At 42.7% G+C, this 14,896-nt stretch overlaps 1 protein-coding gene across 2 annotated transcripts in view; it reads left to right on the top strand.

Moving 5' to 3' along the window:
- LOC140843150 (histidine decarboxylase-like) overlaps nucleotides 1–14,896 on the top strand; it is a 65,862-nt gene that overhangs the window by 29,939 nt on the left and 21,027 nt on the right. Inside the window, exons 2-3 of one of the 2 annotated variants that reach the window (XM_073211828.1) lie at nucleotides 1,673–1,796; nucleotides 5,182–5,749. The exons of the other annotated variant lie outside the window; for it this stretch is intronic. The gene's annotated coding sequence lies outside the window, so the exon portion shown is untranslated. The remainder of the gene's footprint in view (nucleotides 1–1,672; nucleotides 1,797–5,181; nucleotides 5,750–14,896) is intronic. 2 annotated transcript variants of the gene reach the window in all.

Genomic DNA, 14,896 nt, shown 5'->3' with positions numbered 1-14,896 from the left:
TCAGATTGATACATTTATGAACATATTTTATCATTTTTGAAAATGTGACTTACAGCACAATTTCTCATTAAGCACAAAATATGTCTATATAACTTAGCAAACTTTAAGAATTTTGGTTACCGCAAAAATTCTCAGGCTGTTTGCAGATATATACACTGTTTTACATTAATACAGTATTATTATTAAGATGTTCATTTGCTACACTTGTTTACTTATTTTTAGCAACCATGCCAGATTACTTATAAAACTTTTACTAAACATTAGACAAAGTCAAGCTTTTCTTTAAACATCTTCTTGAAATATTTAACAGGTAATATCAAATTAAATGACTTTAAGTAAACTTTGGCAGCTGATAACTGTAAGGACATGTCCATTTCACTTAAACTTAAATAGTATTCATGCTTAATATTTTTTATTAAATTTTATGGAAGTTTTAGAATGCCCAATTTTCACAAGCACTTGTTTTTAAATCAATTTTTATTAATACCATCTGGAGGTAGAAAATATTTTTTATTTACACACTTAGACACACAAACATACAGACTGAGACATAATGACTACAGTTAGCAACACTTTTCATATAAAAACAGATACACAGACAAAATGACATAAAGATTTGAGTTACTAATATTTAATTGCCTTCTTTCTTCTTACTTTATTTGATTAAAAGTACTTCAGTTTTCAAGAATACACTCTAAGGGCAAGCAGTTTACATTACTGGGTTAAGGTTTAGACAGCCCCAGTCTGGGGGGCTGGAAATAAAATGCATGTACAATTCTAGCACAAGTTATTGAAAGCTAGGCTGTATTGCAAAAGAGCTATTCTATCTCAGGGACTCTAGTTTAAAACTTGTCAATTTTCAAAGATAATGATGAGCCTAGTAAGTAGAATAGATTTTCACTAAAAGAATTTAGAAAACTAGTTCTATATTGTAGTAGTTCACAGGACTTTTAACTATTTTCCTTGTGGCAAAAATATATTTAGCTGCATAACATTATATTGCATATCTCTTTCAGGGGCTAAGCCTCTCTAATCAGAGAGTTTGTATTGAGGTTAGGTTTGTGTGCAGAAGACAAGACACTTCTTTTTTAGAGTTTAGGGATTGAATTACTCTCAGTTTTCCTAGTTTTTTCTGCCTGAGCTTTAGTCATTTCTTGAGAGCCCCCTGCCTGTCTGATAAGAGTAGGGACTGTGTGACCTCTCACTGCTAGAGCCTTGATTCTGGTTACAAGCTTATTTCGCTTCCTTGGGGCTGCGGACAAGGAAATTCCTAGCTCTAGGATGACTGCCTCTAAGGAAAGGAGATAATAGAATAGAGCTATTTACATGTTGGTTTGAGGGTGTAGCTTGATTATTTTAAGGGCTCTATTTACATCGTGTTAGCTGCAGGACTATCTCCTAAGCTGCGAAAAACAGCATCTTTTAAACGAAATACCTTCTTTGGGGAACCAAGGACATACTTGTTCTATGAATTCTAAAAATTTTGTTAACTGTTGTCCTACTTTTGTGCCATGCGTTCGCCAGCACATGCTTAAGTATCTGTACAAACAGGACTTGGTTGTTTCCGGCTCCCATGATACTCTCAGAGGTTAAATGATTCACCGCCCCTTACCCGCTTCATGCGCGCTGTTATCTCCGGCGGCTCTCACGTTCTCCTCCATCCATACTTCAGGTCCCTGTTTGGGCACCACTTGACGGTGCCTGCCATCGAAGTCGAACAGTCTGAAGGGGAGGCGTGGAGCTGAATAAATGTGCAACTCACTCTGAGAGGATGCCCTGTCAAGCTGGAACGAAACGTATAGCTTTTATTCTCCTCTTTTTATACACACTCAGGAAGGGCAGGTTAACCAGGGATCAAGGAACATGTGCTTGAGTGTTGACATACTTTTTTACAAAACAAGCAGACTCTGTCCTCAGGATAGATCCTATCTCAGCACACTCAGACTCAACATCTAGGACTCGTTATTATTCTTAGAGAACTCCCTAATCCCTGACCGTTCTTTCACCCCAGTCTCTCAGCTGTCCTCTCTCAGTTCCCTTTGGGTTTCAACCATTTCCAGCACACAACATAATGATACATCCCCAGTTCATGGCTTAGTGTGTCCATAAGTGCTGCTGTTGAGGGCACAGCAGCATGCAAAGGGGGTGTGACTTTATTCAATTCCCTGTAGCCCACAGTCATACTCCAGGAGCCATCTGGCTTTTTTACTGGCCACACTGGGGAATTAAAAGGACTATGAGTGGGCTTTATGATGCCCACCTTCTCCAGCTCCGGTAGAATTTCTCCAGTTTCCTTGTGCCCTCCAGGCAATTTACACTGCTTAGTATTTGTCACCCACTGAGGTACAGGCAGAGGTACAGGTGGGTGCTTAGCATGTCCCCTCAGAACTGCCTTTATCACACGTACTCTCAGTCGAACTCACCTGCATCAGTCTGTAACCATAGGCCCTACAGGATATCCACCCCCAAAATATATTCAGGGTTGGAAGAAACGTACACAGTATAGTCCTACGGTAAATGCCCCATCTCCAATGGGATTTGGGCTTTCTTCATTCTAGTTGCCTTACCCCATAGCCATCTATCACAGCAGGGGTCCCAGGAAAACATTCAGGGTTGCCCTAAATCAGAGAACATTCAGCTTCTGTGTCCACCAGCACAAGGACACATTGTACATTCATGGGGGACCAATGAATTGTTAATTCTACATGTGGCCTCTGGTCACCACCACATCCACCAAGGTGGGGGCGTTCACCCAGCTCCGCAGTCAAACTGCAATGCTCAGTCATTCTCCTGTGGGGGTGAGGCCCAGGCGGAGCCCGAGTGCTGTCCCCCAGGAGGTCTTGCAGGGACACAGGCAGGACATGGGCTTTGCCTCTGGCTTCTGTGTCCTGGAGTTACGCAGATGGAACTGCTGCTCTGGCTTTAATTGGTGCCACAGTTCTAACAAGATCCTGTTGGGCTGCCCATCAAGTTTTCCTTTTACTACCCCTGCTTTTATCAAATCAACCCCTATCTGGGTCCTTGAGACATTCATGGGCCTTTTGTGCCTCTCCTTCCAGTCGTACCCCATACTTCCTTCCATGCTCTCATTATTTCAACCTCCCCCAGATCTGCTAAAGCACACGTAGCTTCACTTGTGGGTTGCCCTGTGTGTGGGGGACAAGAACAGTCACTAGGGACCCGAGGAGAGATGGGGGAGCTGTATGCAGGACCAGATGTCTCATTCCTATGGTGAACAACTCCTCATCGGGGCCCTGGGTGTCCATATTATAGATGATATCTTTCATGCCCCATTCCTGCAACACCTGCTGGAGCTGAGCATGTTTTCCAGCTAGTGGGTTAGTATGGTAAATCATCCTGATTAGGCCAAACTGCCCTGATGGCTGCTGTCAGCCAATCCAGAAGCACCCAATTCCCTGAGGTGTGATAGGCACTTCGCAAGCCCTACTGGAGAGAAGGGTGCATCGTCAGGGAAGCAAGTCTACTCATTTCAGAATTTGACAATACAATGTTTTCTGCCCCAATATCCCAGAGATGTGCAAAAGCCATGTAGGCAGAGATTCTGATGGCTTCTGCTGATACCAGACGCTCATGTCCTCCAGCTCATCCTGGGTATAGGGGTGGAGACAAAGTGCTCCACACCCTGGGGATGGGGGTTGGGGGGGGGCGGCTCCTCTCTCTCAGGAGTCAGCGGTTGTTGTGTTTTTACTTTCTTAATTATAACAGAAGGGGCCTTTAGTACAGGAGAGGCTGGTGCCTCAGGTGGTGGCCTTGGCAACAGATTGGCCCTTGGCCCTCGGACCCCCCCACCCACTCAGACTCTCCTGACACCTCCTCCACCATCTCTGGAGCTGAAGGCACCGCTCTTTTCTCCCCCTCCCCCACAACCTTCTGCAATAAGGACTCTTCTGCTGCCTCCCTCCTTGCTGCTGCTAAGGAACTTTCCAGGGGCGCAGCCTATCCTCTCTAATTCTCTTCCTTAAGGGCATCCCAAAAGTCATTGCCCAGCTCCTCCAAGTGATGCTGAAGTGCGTCTCTCTTCTGCCGAAGTCTCTCTCTCTCCTCAATAACACTTTCCACTATTTGGATGAAAAGAGATCCTACAATCCCAGGTACTCCACGGCCACTCAGGAGCTCTAAGCAGTCTTCTGTCTGATGGAGGGCTAATTCTGCAGCTTCCGGTGTCTCCATTCTTCCCCAGGTCTGGGGAAGGCTCCACCCCTCTAGGAGGTGCTTCACCCTAGACCAGTTCCTCACTAGGGGCTCCCCAATTGGAAGACCCACATATAGGGGGTTCCCGAGTAAAGCTGCACCCTGTACCTCTACAGCCATTGTGGCTTCCCCATCATCCCCAGGGGCAGGCTGCCCAAGTACACCTATTAAACAGATTTTGGGTTTAGAGGTCCTGCCAACTACCACCAGATGTAACTCCAGGTGAAAGAATCCTGGAGCCAAATACCTCTAAAACCAAAATCAAAGTTAAGGAACCCATTTATTTCTTACAAGCAGTTGTACCACCTCTCTCCTGACCAGTTTGCAGCAGAAGAGAGCTCCACCCAACCTCTCCAGTCCAGATAAACCCTCACAGGCCCTTTTGATTACCTATTGACATGTAGACCGACTGATTTTATCCACCCCTTGGAAACACCTATTGATATGCAGATGCATTAAAGCCAGGTGAGAGATTCTGGAATATTACAATTTTACCCACAACTCTTAACTCTTTAGTACATTTGCTCCTATTTTCTTCTCAGTATCTTCTTGTTCAGTTCTTAAATGTAAAAGTTTCTTAACATTGTGTCTTCAATTTTCTTTCTCTTTCTCTTTAGGTGTCCTCATCTATTCCTATTAATGCTGAGGATTCCCAAGTGTAAATATTCAGCCCTAACCTCTCTCCTAAGTGCCAGCCAGGTCTGATATGGTAAAGGTGTACAGAACATTTCTAGAAGATTCACTTATTCAGTCACTCATTTAGTAATTCATTCATTTATTAGCATTTATTTAAAGTGTAAATAAGGTACAGACTACTTCTCAGTGAAGAAGATAAGGGAGATATTATTATTTGCATTTTCAGATGAGTGAATTGAGATTCAGGGAGGTTAACCAATGTGCCAGAAGTCACACCTGGCATGTCAATTGTGGAGTGAGGATTATAACCCAAGTATTCTGATTCCTACTTAGGTGTCTTGGGTTGAATGGGCTCCCCCCACCACCCACACCAGAAAACAATATCTCCACCAGAATCTGTGAAAGAAATCTTCTTTGGAAAAAGGATCTTTCAAATACAACCAAGTTAAAGATTTCAAGATGAGGTCATCCTGGATGACGGTGGGTCCTGAATCCCATGACAAGTGTCCTTAGAAGAGAAGAGAAGGGAGGAAGACACACAGAAGAGTTGATGTGAAGATGGAGGCAGAAATGGGAGTGATGTCTCTGCAGGCCAGGGAAGGCCAAAGATCCCCAGCAGCCACCAGATGGTGGGTGTGAGGCCTGGAGTGGATCTTCGCCAGAAGCTCCAGAAGGAACCAGTCCTGCCACCACCTTGATTTTGGACTTCTGTCCCCCATAATTGCGAGAAAATTAATTTCTTTTGTTTTTAGCCAATGAGTTTGTGGCAATTTGTTCCAGTAATGCTAGGAAACTAATGTACTATGCCACATTGTGTTTCAAATAATTTCAAGATTGGGATGCAGAGTGGACCAGAAAGTCCAGCAGTTCACAAAAGAGAAAAAAGTCAGAAAGATCTGAAGTAAGCTCTGCTGGGTTCACTGGAACGATAAGAATCCTATGTAATAGATCTCATGGAGAGTAAAATTGTGATCTGGGAATCTTAAAAGTTTCCCATGCAGTCTAGGGTTACCTTGCTGACCCCAGTACCTAAAACTCATTCATTATTCACTGTTTTGGTGATTAAACTTTTCTCTCTCACTGTTTTGTAGTTCCTGCCACAAAGCTCACCCTCAGTTCTGTAAATCATTCCCTACCACCAGCTCCATAGATTCTGCTAAAAATCATATCTTCCATTACCTAATGGCATGTGATTACTTCCTTTTCCCTGTATGTCTTTCAGCTTTGGCACTGTTCTTGCTTAATTAGATTCCCAAATTTATATTATTTTTGAAATTTTTATTTATTTTTATTTTTTATTTTGGTGTCATTAATCTACAATTACATGAGGAACATTATGGTTACCAGCCTCCCTCCATCACCAAGTCCCACCACATACTTCATTACAGACACTGTCCATCAGCATAGTAAGATGCTATAGAATCACTACTTGTCTTCTCTGTCTTGTACAGCCCTCCCCAGGCCCCTCCCCCTACATTATGTCTGCTAATAGTAATGCCTCCCCATTTTTTACCCTTATCCCTCCCTTCCCACCCATCCTCTGCAGTCCCTTTCCCTTTGGTAACTGTTAGTCCATTCTTGGGTTCTGTGAGTCTGATGCTGTTTTGTTCCTTCAGTTTTTGATTTGTTCTTATACTCCACAGAGAGTGAAATAATTTGATACTTGTCTTTTTCCACCTGGCTTATTTCACTGAGCATAATACCCTCTAGCTCCATCCATGTTGTTGCAAATGGTAGGATTTGTTTTCTTCTCATGGCTGAATAATATTCCATTGTGTATATGTATCACGTCTTCTTTATCCATTAATCTACTGATGGACATTTAGGTTGCTTCCATTTCTTGGCTATTGTAAATAGTGCTGCAATAAGCATAGGGGTGTATATGTCTTTTTCAAACTGGGCTGCTGCATTCTTAGGGTAAATTCCTAGAAGTGGAATTCCTGGGTCAACTAGTATGTCTATTTTGAGCTTTTTGAGGAACTGCATACTGTTTTCCACAATGGTGGAGCTAGTTTACATTCCCACCAGCAGTGTAGGAGGGTTCCCGTTTCTCCACAACCTCACCAACATTTGTTGTTGTTTGTCTTTTGGATGGTGACAACCCTTCTGTTGTGAGGTGATATCTCATTGTAGTTTTAATTTGCATTTCTCTGATGACTAGCGATGTGAAGCATCTTTTCATGTGTCTGTTGGCCATCTGAATTTCTTCTTTGGAGAACTGTCTATTCAGCTCCTGTGCCCATTTTTTAATTGGATTATTAGCTTTTTGTTTGTTGCGGTGCATGAGCTCTATATAGTTTGGCTGTCAAGCCTTTATTGGATCTGTCATTTATGAATATATTCTCCCATACTGTAGGATGCCTTTTTGTTCTATTGGTGGTGTCCTTTGCTGTACAGAAGATTTTCAGCTTGATGTAGTTATACTTGTCCATTTTTGCTTTTGTTTACCTTGCCCAGGGAGATATGTTCATGAAGAAGTTGCTCATGTTTATATCCAAGAGATTTTTGCCTATGTTTTTTTCTAAGAGTGTTATGGTTTCATGAGTCACATTCAGGTCTTTGATCCATTTTAAATTTACTTTTGTGTATGGGGTTAGACAATGATCCATTTTCATTCTCTTACATGTAGCTGCCTAGCTTTGCCAACACCAGCTGTTGAAGAGGCTGTCATTTCCCCATTGTAAATCCATGGCTCCTTTATCATATATTAATTGACCATAGATGTTTGGGTTAATATCTGGACTCTCTATTCTATTCCACTGGTCTGTGTCTCTGTTCTTGTGTGCTGTTGTATTTTAAGCACAGAATGATAAAAACATGTTTGTGACTGTGGAATCTACTTCTCATAACCCCTGGATGACTCCCTCCTAACTTGGTTTCATTCTAGCTCTCAGCTAGTTCAATTCTCCACCTTGAGGCTAAACAAGAGTAAAAATGCAAATCTGATCTTGTCACACCCTTAATTAAAACCATAAACATTTCAATGATTTCCCACTGGCCTGTGGGCAAATCAATCCTTAGTGGTCCTTCCTAGCTTTGTCCTTTCCTACCTCTCCGGCTGCACTGGTACCTGGCTCTCTATTACTCTCTGCTCTAACTTTACTAGGGTCTGTCTAACCTCACGGCCTTTCCATAGGCTGTTTCCTCTGATCACCTTTTCACACCCTTCTTCATCTACCTTTATGTGTCATTAGGCTGGTGTTCTGCTATTTTCATAAGGAGAAATGGTAGTTGAGTATAGGTTTAAGTTGATTTTCTCAATTACAGGTTTTATATTTCCCTTTCTGCTAATTTCTCTTGCTATTCTTTCCCCATTTTTCTATTAGAGTGCTGGTCTTTTTCTTCTCGCCCTTGTGCTATGAATTCCAAGTATTTGTTTCTCAGTTTGTCATTATCATTTGACTTCTATTGTGATTTAAAAAAATATGGTCAAAGTTATGGTTTCTAGCTTTTGAGTCATACTTAGAAAGATAATCTTCACTTTGAGATCAATCATCAAAGCTCCTAAAATTTCTTCATGGAACTTGAAGGGGTATCTCGCCATGACCCTCCTTACCCCAGAATGACTCAGGAGTCATGGGCCCATGCAAGAGATTTTATTATCTGAACGAGAAAATGGCTGCCCCCAGAGAAGAGGGAGCAGCAGTTCGTGGGTAAGGAAGTGTGTTTTCAAGGAGTAGGGGTAGGGTGTATTTTGTGTTGGTGATTGGATCTTAAGGGGTGGGCAACATAATCGGTGGTGATTGGAATTTAATGGGTAGGGGTTTTAGTGTGCCAGGATTTACCTTCAGAATTTTCATCTTTATTTTTTTTAACAGTTTTATTGGTACAAAAATTTTACCTATTTATTTATTTAGTGTATATAATTTGATGAGTTTGGACATATGCACCTGTGAACCTGATTATCTTGATTATATGATGGTTTCATATAATTTTATGTTCTTATTTTGAAAACTTGAGTATTTGATTTAAGAAAAAAGATTATCCAAGTACATGGTGTGAGGAATGACTCCAACTTATATTTTGTTTCCAGATGTCTGTCCGCCCTTGTCCCAGCACAATTTATTTCCTTTTGTTTCTTTTCTCTTTTGTAAGGTTGGAGGCACTGGAGGGATGGGTGAGCACTTCAGACACTGATGACGTGCCAAAGTCCCCGGCTGCTGCCCCCTCCCAAAATGTGCCTTAGGCTGGCCAATCCTCATGCCGCTGTAAATCTAAGCTCTGCCTCCCCCTACCTTCTTTAAAAAACTCGCTGCCTGCCCTGCTGAGCATGACTTCCCCGGCCTGTGACTAGCCAGACCGGGGAACATCGCCCAGGATTGCGCTCAGATAAACTGCCTGGCCCGTTGTTGCCTGTTGTCGCCTGCTTATTTCAGTTAGAATTTATCTTACATTTGGTGCCAAAAAACCCGGGAAGGAGCGTGAGCATGGGGCCCCGACCGGTCTTTGGTGGCCTTGCCCCCTCCTTCCCCGACCTGGGACCTGAGCCTGCTCTCCACTGAGTAGACTATTTTCTGGTGTGTCCCTCAGTTTCACTCAGTCTGTTTCCCTTCGTAACTCCATTTCACCTGGTCCGTCCGAAATCAGCTACGTCCAGGTTTGGGCATCCGGCCCATGTGCTGCGGGCATCTGGGATACCCGCCCCTGGCCCTGTGATGTGGGAGACGTCCCTCACCCAGGCTCCCAGGCCGTCTCCCCTGACTTGGCGTGCTTGGGACGCTGGGCGCTCCTCTCAGTGGGATTAGTTGGGAAGTAGCGCAGACATGGGGAACCAGCCCTCGAAAGCAGAGGCTCAGACCCCGCTGCGGTGTCTCATTTCTAATTTGGCTGCTCTATATTTGTCCCGGGAAGTTCACATATGGAACCTGGTCTTCCTTTGCTCTCAGGCTTGGCCTCAGTATCCCTTAGACAACCAATCTTGCTGGCCCCCTGAGGGAACTTTCAATTTTGGCCTCTTCACTGACTTAACTAATTATTGCCACTGGAGCGGAGAGTGGGGTGAAATCCCATATGTGCAGGCTTTGGACTTTGCGCTCCGGCCCAGACCTTTATGTTAAGTGTTCAAGGACCCAGGTTCTCCTGGCCCGATCTCCAGTTAAGGATTGTCAGCCTCTTACTCTGCCCAGTCCTTCCTTTTCAGATCCACCAGAGGACTTTAGTCTCCCACCTCTCTCAGCCTGCTTCCCCCACCCCTCTCCGCCACCATCTTTAAGTTCTTTGTCCTCCCGCGTGTTGCTGCCATCTTAAAGTCCTACATTCTCAACCATGCTGTCTTTGTGCTCCTCTCCTCTTCCAGTGGCTGCAGCACTTCCTCCCCCTCTCCACCTTCACCACCCTTTTCCCCCAATGGAACACGCTCCTCCCACCCTCCAGTTCTGGAAACCATGGACAAGACTCCTCCCAGCACAGACCTGCCTCCTTTCTCTCCCAACCCTACACCCATCCCCACACCTGCCATTTTGTAAGTGGTCTGGCGTGGTTGTTGGGAGTGGGTGAGCTGGGTGTAGCAAGTGAACATCTTAGTGACTGTGTATTGCAGTGTGTGTGCCTGCCTGCAGCCTGAAAATTTTTGTAGTGACCTAGAATCTCAAAGTGTTGCTACGTAAAGTAGACATATTTTGTGCTTAGAGATTATGCTGTAAAGCACATGGTGTCAGGAATTATAGTGTGTTCATGAATTTGTTAATCGAAAGAATGCTAGTGCAATAGTTTACAATGGCCCACTTCTCAATGTTCACTGAAAATTAAAGTTCCTAATGGTTTTGAGGTCTAATTAAAGCTATTTATTTAAGAGCACAGCACAGAAAAAATTAGAATTTTGTTTTCAGTTAAAAAGAAAGTTTTCTTAACTGTTAATCTGCTCTTAATGTTAAATGATTGCAAAGGGTTCTCTAGTTGTTTTATCAAAACAGTTTCTCATGCTTAAAGTCTCAATGAGTTGTCTGAATATTTAAGATAATGAGATCTTAATACGAAAAAACTAAAAGCTAAGTTTTGCTAATAACTGTGTGACCTTCTGTATTTGCCTTTAAAATCTTTTATTGTCATTCTAGTTAAATAGATAAGTATTTTTTCATAGTAACTTATGATTCTATTTAGACAAATGCCTTAAAAACACTCTAACAGCTTCCCAAAATCAAATTCAAAAAGGTGCTTTTATCTATAGTTAACTCTGATATTTTCCACAGGGCCCCTGGAACATGTCAGAGAAATTTTTTCTCATTGGAGAAAGTATTTGGCCAATTTAGCTTATTTATCTGATATAAAATTACCTGCTAAATTACCTAGAAAGCACTGTCAAAGAGAATAATGCGAAACTTTGTTACTGAATGTTTTGTGTTAGAGAAATATCCAGATTTCCTTATATCAACTGTCTTACAGTAAGCTCTCATCAGATCTTTAACCATTGTCATTTGTAAGTCTTTTGTCATTTATAGTCGCTTTTATTACTCCTAAACTAGTAAAGAACTAGATTTCACCAGAACAAGTATTAGTTACATAAGAAGTAAGTTAAAAAGGGCAGAAGAGGGACCCCAAACTCCACTCCATGACCTGGTAACCATGGCCTTTAAAGTCTTTAATAACCATGTTGAAGAACATGAGAGGAGGACAGTGTCCCAAACCCGAGCCTTTGCAGCGGCCCTGCGGCTGGCAGGACAAGGGTCTCATCACACCACAGACTAGTCCGGAGCTCGTGAGCCTCTGGGACCCTGCTTCCGGTGTGGCCAAGAAGGCCACTGGGCAAAGAGATGCCCCAACGTGACCAACAAGCCGACTAAACCCTGCCCAGTTTGTGGTAAGAGAGGTCATTGGAAAGTAGAGTGCCCAGTTGGGGAAGGTCATCCTCCAGCGACAGAGTCTCATGGGAGGCAGGACCCCCTGAGGGACTCCCCTCCAAACCTGATGAGCCTACTCAAAGACTGAAGATGCCTAGACTCGAACACCCCTATCACCCTTGCCGAGCCCAAGGCCATGCTGTGGGTAGCGGGTAAGTCCATCTCCTTTTTGGTGGACATGGAGGCTGCCTACTCTGTTTTACCTTCCTTTCACAAGATTTACATCCTTCCCAGGTCTCGGTTGTGGGTGTCACGGGAACCCCATCTAAGCCTCTAGAGACAGATCCAGTAGCCTACACATTTGAGAGCCATCTTCTTACCCACTCATTTCTGGTCATCCCGTCCTGTCCCTTCCCTTTGTTAGGGAGAGATCTCCTCTCCAAGCTTAGTGCCTCTATCTCCCTGCCTCTTAGTCATCCCCAACTGAGCTCACTCATCATCTTAGCCAATATAAGTTGTAGCCCTGAGCCCTCCAGAGACCCTCCTGTACCATTGACTGGCATTAACCCGAAGAGTCTGAGACACCTCTACTCCTGTAGTGTCGAGCCATCATGCTCCCGTCCTCATCTTCCTCAAAGACCCATCCTCCTCTCCTTCTAGATCCCAATTTCCTATTTCCCAAGCCCATTGCAAGGGCATCCTACCTATCATTAACCATCTTCTTTCCCAAAGGCTTCTGGTACCAACTAATTCTCCCTGTAACACTCCAATCCTTCCAGTCAAGAAGCCATCGGGGGCCTACCAGCTTGTTCAAGACCTGCAGATAATCCACGAAGCTGTAGTCTCTCTTCATCCGGTCATCCCTAACCCTTATACTTTCTTATCTCAAGTTCCCCTGAACACCTCTCCTACCTACCTTACTTCTCACTCCTAAGAGAGATACCCCTTGTCCTGCCCAATGCTCGTCTTTCCATTCTTTCATTCAGGCTGCCGGCTATGAACAAGCCTCAGTCTGTCTCTCATTGTCCGGACAACAGTACTAGACGGGGCAAAGCCTGGGTGATCACGCTAGATGTATCTGTCCTGAGAGACGAAGACAACATATCTGCTAGAACCTCCGGCCCCCGATAGAGAGGTCAGACAGTAGAAGTGAACAAGACCATGTGGGTACATCAGTACTTGCCCCTTCCCTCCAATCCTCCTCTGGCCTCCCTCCAGCCTCAACCCTACCTGCACCGCCCCTCCTCAGCCGGAAGTAGCCAGATCGAGTCGGTGCCCATTATAACCAAAAGGCTGGAATGTAAGGTTGGAGGCACTGGAGGGAGGGGTGAGCATGTCGGACACTGATGATGTGCCAAAGTCCCCGGCTGCTGCCCCCTCCCAACCTGAAAAATGTGCCTTAGGCTGGCCAATCCTTGTGGCGCTGTAAATCTAAGCTCTGCCTCCTCCTACCTTCTTTAAAAACTCACTGCCTGCTCTGCTAAGCGTGACTTCCCCAGCGGGTGACTAGCCAGACCGGGGAACATCACCTGGGATTGCGCTCAAATAAACTGCCTGGCCCTTTGTTGCCTCTCGTTGCCTGCTTATTTCGGCTAGAATCTGTCTTACATCTTTCTTTCTTTCTTTTTTGTTTATAGCTATGTCATTTATTAAATAATTCATTTTTTCCCTCCAATCTGAGAAGCCATCTTTATTATATGCTAAGTTCCTGTATGTATTTGAATTTATTTGTTCATTTTGTCCCTTCATACAACAATATCTCATCATTGTATTTATTTAGGAATCATGAAATATTTTAACACCTACTTTGTGGGAACGGAACATTCTCATTTTTCTTCTTTTAGAGTTTTCTTCATTATTCTAGTATACTTTTCCTTCTAAACTGTAAAAGTAACTACTGATTTCTAAAACCGAACACCCAAAAAGCTTTTTGGTGTTTTCACTGGGATTGTGTTGTTTATAAATTATTTTAGGGAAAGTTGATATCTTTGTGATGTTGAGTTTTGCTCTCTGAGAACATGGTATGGCTTTCCATAAACAGGCCTTCTTTAATATTCAGTAGCAATTTAAAAAGGAAGTTTATTATGTTCAGGGAAATAAGAGTCAATATTTTTAAATTTGGTAAAAAAATTGAAAAGTATAAGAAAACAAACCAAATGAAAACTCTGCAACTGAAGAAAACTACAGTAACTGATATTAGGAAGTCAATAAACAGTTTTATTATCATATTAGATACTTCTGAAGAAAGAACTCAAGAAAAGGTCAGGAAAAAATTTTCAACCTCAAACTCAGAGAGACAAGAAGATGTAAAATAAAGAAGAGAATATAATACAGATATAACATTTTTATATATAATTTATATAACAATATAATTTATATATTTTATATATACATACATATGTATGAGATAAGGGGAAAAAGTGTTCAACATAGGCATAAATGGAGTTGCAGAAGAATAGAAGAGAGATAATAGAGCAAGCCAGACTTGGCCAGAGAATAACTCATACTTTTCCACTAAAACTGCCTAACAGTGCTTGGAAGTTTTTATATACTCAATAAATGTCAGCTATTATCATTGTCATTCTTTTATAAAATGAATTAAAATGTTATTCTTTTGCCCTACCCCTGTCCTATGAACAACTTATACTACCAGCAATATCACTTTAGTCCAAGTCTGCTTGGCTATTTTTTTCCTCAAAGACCATTCCTGAAGCATTCTATTTTTTAAATTTTATGTTAATCAACAACTTCACTGAAGTGTAAGTTCCAAACTATAAAATTCCCCCAATTAAAATATGTAATTGTGCTTTTAGTATATTCACAGCATTGTGGAACCATCACAGTAACCAATTTTAAAACATTTTCTACAGCCCTACTTTACCTTCTAAACTCTGCTCCCCTTAGCTTTCAACCTCTGACAACCCAACCCTAAGCCCCAGGTGACCAATATTATACTTACTGTCTTTATAGAAGGATAAAAACCACATGATCATCTCAATAGATGCTGAAAAAGTATTTGACAAAATTTAATATCCATTCATGATAAAAACTCTCAACAAATGGGTATAGTGAGTATGTACCTCAACATAATAAAGGCCATATAGGACAAACCCACGGCCAACATCATACTTAATAGCAAAAAAGCTGAAAGCTTTTCCTCTAAGACTGGGAACAAGAAAAGGATGCCCACTCTCACCACTTTTATTCAACATAGTACTGGAGGTCCTAGCCACGGCAATTACACCAAACAAAGGGATACAAGACATCCAAAT

The sequence above is a fragment of the Manis javanica genome, chromosome 8 (genome assembly GCF_040802235.1).
Source record: "Manis javanica isolate MJ-LG chromosome 8, MJ_LKY, whole genome shotgun sequence".
In the NCBI taxonomy this organism is placed as follows: Eukaryota; Metazoa; Chordata; class Mammalia; order Pholidota; family Manidae; genus Manis; species Manis javanica.
Note: the sequence above shows the minus strand (reverse complement) of the source record. Positions and strands in the feature narration are given on the sequence as shown.